Below are 6193 nucleotides of genomic sequence, written 5' to 3' on the forward strand. Positions count from 1 at the left end.
GACGAAGATAGATATCGCCTAAGAAAGCCTGTGCGCGCGAAAATCTAGCCAATTAATAGATGCAAAGAAACCCTTGTAACCAATCCAACCTTGCCAATTCCCTGTCTTGGTCCTAAACTTATAAATACTACTGTAATATAGAGCTCGGGGCTCTGGCTTTATTCCATTGTGTTGGATGCAGCCAGTGTCCTGGCTCGAGCTAGCAATAAATTCCCTTTTTGCATTTGCATTGCTGTGGATGTCTTGTTCTCTCAGTTCTGGGGATTGGGACCTTGGGCAAAACATTTGGGGGCTCATCCGGGATCCCCTGACTGAGAAGAACAACACCTTCCAGGCATAAGGGAAGCCTCACTAGGAGAAAATCTATCTGGAAGCTGGCATCAGGTCAGGGGGCGAAAGAGTCGCCCAGCCAGCATAAGTCTGGGGCCCAGCAGTCGAGCTGGAAGGCAGCTGGTTCTGTGAGCCGTTCTGTAAAGGAACTGGGGAAAGCGTTTCTCCCGATCCTGAGTCTGGTGGGCAGTGGACGCCCTTCAGTAAGGTAACTTTGGGGAACAGGACAACAGCAACCCGGGATAGACCTAGTTCGGTGTTTTCGGCCGATATTTGTTCGTCTACTGTCTGTAGCTTGTCTTTGTGTGCCGGCGCCGTGTTTTTTTTGTGTGTGTTTATTGTGGGTGTTGCCGTCATGGGTCAAAATTATTCTACACCACTATCTGTAATGACTGACCATTTTTCTGATTTTAAGTCCAAGGCTCAGAATCTGTCCCTGCTAGTAAAGAAGAGCAAGCTAAAAACCCTATGTTCATCTGAGTGGCCGACATTCCAGGTCAGCTGGCCGCCGGAGGGAACTTTCGGGCTGCCGGTCATCCAGGCTGTTAAAGAAAAAATAATGGCTCCTGACCCTCAGGGCCATCCGGACCAAGCTCCTTACATCCTGGTCTGGGAAAATTTAGTAAAAGACCCTCCAGTTTGGCTGAAACCCTTTATTCACAACCCCCCCAGTGCTTCTGTTTCACAGGTCCTGGTCGTGGAAGCCTCTAAGGAAGAAGACCGGGAGGCACGGGAGAGCCAGAAGAAACCGATACTCCAGGAATCTTCTTTATATCCTAGCCTGATTGATTTGGACACTGAAATCACGCCTCCCCCATATATCTTGCCACCCTTGCTCCCGCAGGTACCTCAGGTGTCATCCGGAGAACAAAGGGGGAACTCAGAACCCTCGGCTCTGCAGCGGGAGGTGGGGCCAGCCCAGGGAACTCGCGGAAGGACCTGAGGGGGCGGAGACTCGTCCAACTACGGGAGCTGAGAGGCCCCTTCCTCCACCGTTCGAGCGCTTCCTGTGCGGGTGGGGCCGGCAAATCCTGACGGTGAACAGAATTATCAGTATTGGCCTTTCTCTACCAGCGACTTATATAACTGGAAAGCTCAAAACCCCTCTTTTTCTGAAAAGCCCCAAGGCCTCATTGATCTTTTAGACACTATTCTGTTTACTCACAATCCTACTTGGGATGATTGTCAGCAGCTGTTACAGGTGCTTTTCACCACGGAGGAACGGGAGCAAATCCTGTTGGAAGCACGGAAACATGTTCCCGGAGTGGATGGGAGACCGACCATGCAGCCCCACCTAGTGGAGGAAGGGTTCCCTTCCATGCGGCCGAACTGGGATTTTAAAAGGGCGGAAGGCAGGGAGCGTCTGCAAAGGTACTGCCAGACTCTCATGGCCGGCCTCAGGGCAGCTGCCAGGAAACCCACGAATTTGTCAAAAGTAAGTTTGATAAGACAGGAACCAAATGAGGGCCCGGCAGCCTTTTTAGAAAGGTTAATAGAAGCCTTTAGGTAGTATACACCCGTGGACCCCCAGGTTGATGAGTCATGCACAGCAGTTCTGTTAGCTTTCGTGAACCAGGCAGCTCCAGATATCAGGAGAAAGTTACAGAAGATAGAAGGGCTGGGGGAACTGTCAATACAAGATCTGGTAAGGGCAGCTGAGAAAGTGTTTAATAACAGAGAGACCCCTGAGGAGAGGGAGGACTGGATTCGACGGGAAGAAAGAAAATATGAGGAGCAGATAGATGGGAGGAAAGCGAATATAGGGCTGAAGAAAACCGGAGAAATCAGAAAGAGCTGGCTCAGATCCTTTTTGCGGGGATGAGAAAAGGGCCTGAAGCCCCGAGAACTAAAGACACCCGGTCGGGAGAAAAGGAAAAACCAGCTAGACCCACCCTAAAAAGAGACCAATGCACTTACTGCAAAGAGCAGGGACACTGGAAAAATGAGTGTCCCAAGAGAGATCTGAAGAAAAAGACTGTAAAAAAGGAAGAATCTTCCTCAGGGTCCCACGTCTTATATGCAGGAGAAGATAGTGATTAGGGGGGTCAGGGCCCAGCACCTCTCCCTGAGTCCTGGGTAACTATTAATGTGGAGGAGAAACCGGTCTGCTTCATGGTGGATACAGGAGCCCAATACTCAGTTCTCAACCAGAAATTTGGGCCGATGTCCAAAAAGACTAGCTTGGTCCAGGGAGCCACCAGGACAAAGAGATATTACTGGACTACTAAACGAAAAGTAGACCTGGGAGCCCAAAGGGTGTCCCACTCATTTCTGGTGATTCCGGAATGTCTGGCCCCTTTATTAGGAAGAGATCTATTGGCCAAAGTCAATGCACAAATTCACTTTGACTCGGGGGATATCAGTCACAGACGGGCTTGGACAACCAATTCATGTGTTATCCCTGGCACTGAGAGATAAATACAGACTAGATTCACCAAAACCCCCTGCAGCGGTGGATCCTGCTATGCAACAGTGGCTTCAGAAATACCCTCTGGCCTGGGCAGAGATAGCGGGAGTAGGGCTGGCTAAACAAAGACCCCCCATTGTTGTTGAATTAAAAGCAAATGCAATTCCTGTGAGGGTGAAACAGTATCCCATGAGCCAGGAGGCCCGGCAAGGAATTATGCCACACATCCAGCACCTCCTAAAGGCAGGAATTCTCAAAAAGTGCCGGTCCCCATGGAATACTCCCCTGTTGCCTGTGAAAAAGCCCGGGGGAACAGACTTTAGACCAGTCCAAGATCTTCGTGAAGTCAACAAATGGGTGAGTGACATTCATCCCACTGTCCCTAACCCATACACCCTCCTGAGCCGCTTGCCACGAGACTATGTCTGGTATACAATTTTAGACTTGAAAGATGCCTTTTTCAGCTTGCCTTTGGCACCCCAGAGCCAGGAAATCTTCACTTTTGAATGGGCTGATGAGGGCGGCCAAACTGTGGGGCAGCTGACCTGGACTCGCCTCCCACAGGGGTTCAAAAACTCGCCAACATTGTTCAATGAGGCTCTAGGTGAAGATCTCTGTGAGTATCGAACCAGTCACCCCGAAGTCGTTCTGTTGCAGTATGTAGATGACCTAATGCTGGCTGCTACGACTAAGGAGGTATGCCTAAAGGCCAGAGGCGATCTCCTCCAGACTTTGGGGACATTGGGGTACCTGGCAAGTGCGAAGAAGGCCCAAATTGCTAGACAGGAAGTCATTTATTTGGGATATAAAATAAAACAGGGACAAAGATGGTTGACTCAGGCTATGAAAGAGACTATTCTACGGATCCCTGAGCCAACAACTCCCCGGCATGTGAGAGAGTTTTTAGGGACTGTTGGGTACTGCAGGCTATGGATCATGGGGTTTGCTGAAAAGGCCCGACCTCTATATGAAAGAAGCAGAGAAAATAGAGACTGGACTTGGACTGAGCCAATGAGGCGGGCATTTCAGGAACTTCAACAGGCATTACTGGAAGCCCCAGCCCTTGCTCTCCCCGACCCGGCTAAGCCGTTTCAACTGTTTGTGGATGAAAAGCAGGGAGTAGGGAAGGGAGTCCTGACGCAGCAATGGGGACCATGGAGACGGCCTGTGGCATATCTCTCTAAACGACTGGATCTGGTAGCTGCGGGATGGCCACCCTGTCTCTGTATCATTACGGCCACTGCTCTCCTTGTCCATGATGCTGACAAGCTGACTTATGGACAGTGTCTCCTGGTCTACACTCCTCATGCCATAGAGGGAATCCTCAAACAGCCACCGGGTAAGTGGATTTCTAATGCTCGCTTAACCCATTACCAGGCCCTGCTGCTGGATGCTCCCCAGATACACTTTCAAACATCTTGTTTTCTGAACCCTGCCACTTTGCTACCCATCCCGGAGGAGGACAGGCCCCTCCATGACTGTGTTGAGGTGTTAGCTGAGGTAACCGCCATATGAAAAGACCTCAGCGACTTGCCATTAAAAAACAGTGAGCTGGTATGGTTCACGGATGGGAGCAGTTATATAAAGGAGGGACAGAAAAAAGCGGGGGCAGCCATAGTAGATGACACTGGAAGGATCATCTGGGCTGAGGCCTTGCCCCCTGGAACATCAGCCCAAAAAGCAGAACTGATAGCTATGATACAAGCACTAGAGAGGGCAAAAGGAAAAAGAGTCACTATTTACACTGACAGCCGATATGCATTCGGCACTGTGCACATTCAAGGCCCCATATATAAAGAGCGGGGGCTCTTGACGGCGGAGGGAAAAGAAATTAAAAATGTGCCTGAGATTCGCAGACTCTTGGCAGCGGTCTACTTGCCCCAGGCAGTGTCCATAGTGCATGTCCCAGGACACCAGAAAGGAGAGGGTGCCAGGGCCCGAGGCAACCGTGCTGCTGATGCAGCAGCCCATGAGGCAGCTGCTGGAGAACACGAGGCCCATATACTGACTGTGGGATTGCCACCGCCGGGGATGGGAATGCTTCCCCCAAGCCCCATGTACTCCCCCTCTGATTTGAGCTGGGTGCAAGATAATACCACCCGTCCTGCTGGCAAAAACGGATGGTATCGGGACCAAGATGACAACCTGTTGCTTCCTGCCAACCTGGGCAGGCATCTCTGTACCCATTTACATCAAACCACCCATTTGGGAGAAAAAAAGACTTTGACACTCCTACAAACAGCGCAGTTGCGGTTTCCCCAACAGAAGAAAACCATCCAGGATATAGTCAGCTCCTGCAAGGCCTGTCAGATGATGAGACCGGGAAAAGGACAGCACACAGGTGTAAGATATCGGGGGGAAAGGCCAGGACATCATTGGGAAATAGATTTCACTGAGGTAAGGCCAGGCAAGTATGGGTACCGTTACCTCTTAGTTTTGGTTGATACGTTTTCCGGATGGGTAGAAGCTTACCCCACTAAAAAGGAGACAGTGGTAGTGGTGGCTAAGAAACTCCTAGAAGAGATTATACCTAGGTTTGGGCTGCCGGTATCTATTGGCTCTGACAATGGACCTGCATTTGTGAGTAAAATTGTGCAGGGACTGGCCTCAGCCCTGGGGACCAAATGGAAGTTACATTGTGAGTACAGTCCCCAGAGCTCAGGACAGGTAAAAAGAATGAATCGGACCCTAAAAGAAACTTTGACAAAACTGGCAATTGAGACTGGCGGGGACTGGGTGACCCTCCTTCCCTTCACGCTTTTTCGGGCATGCAATACCCCCTATAAACTAGGTCTGACTCCCTTTGAAATTGTATATGGAAGTCCACCTCCCATTTGTCCAGTGTCTGAAGGAAAGAGTAAACCACCTCTTTTGTTACGTGCCTTCCAACAGGAAATGCTAGCTTTGAGTAAGGTGCATAAACATATCTAGTCACTAATAGGGAAAATTTATGAGAACCAGAATGAAGAGACGATCCCGTCCCATGATATAGGACCGGGGGATTGGGTTTGGGTCAAGAGACATCAGTCAAAGACCTTGGAACCAAGATGAAAGGGCCCTTATGTTGTTCTCCTTACCACCCCTACTGCCCTCAAGGTGGATGGAATTGGACCCTGGATACACTGCAGCCACGCACGGCGGGCCACCCCCGAAGAACAAAGAGAATGGAAGCCGATACTGCATCCCTCCAATCCCTTAAAACTGAAACTCGCCCAGCAGCAGGTCTCGGACGGATCAACCTGACTCTTCTGATAATAGCCACCTTCCTGGACCCCGGGACAGTCAGCGCTAACCCTCATCAACCAATGAACCTGACTTGGATGATTCTGAGTGCAACTACTGGAGAAGTAATTAACTCCACCTCGGCCATTCATCCCCAAAACACCTGGTGGCCGGACTTGGAGTTCAACCTCTGTCTTTTGGCCGCGGGATCATGGGACATCGCGATTGGGAGGT

At 50.4% G+C, this 6193-nt stretch overlaps 1 pseudogene; it reads left to right on the forward strand.

Annotated features, from left to right (window-relative positions):
• Positions 1 to 1018: 1018 nt before the first annotated feature.
• Positions 1019 to 5980, forward strand: LOC120859226 (annotated as a pseudogene).
• The last annotated feature ends 213 nt before the right edge of the window (positions 5981 to 6193 follow it).

The sequence above is a fragment of the Oryx dammah genome, unplaced genomic scaffold (assembly GCF_014754425.2).
Source record: "Oryx dammah isolate SB20612 unplaced genomic scaffold, SCBI_Odam_1.1 HiC_scaffold_284, whole genome shotgun sequence".
Classification (NCBI taxonomy): Eukaryota; Metazoa; Chordata; class Mammalia; order Artiodactyla; family Bovidae; genus Oryx; species Oryx dammah.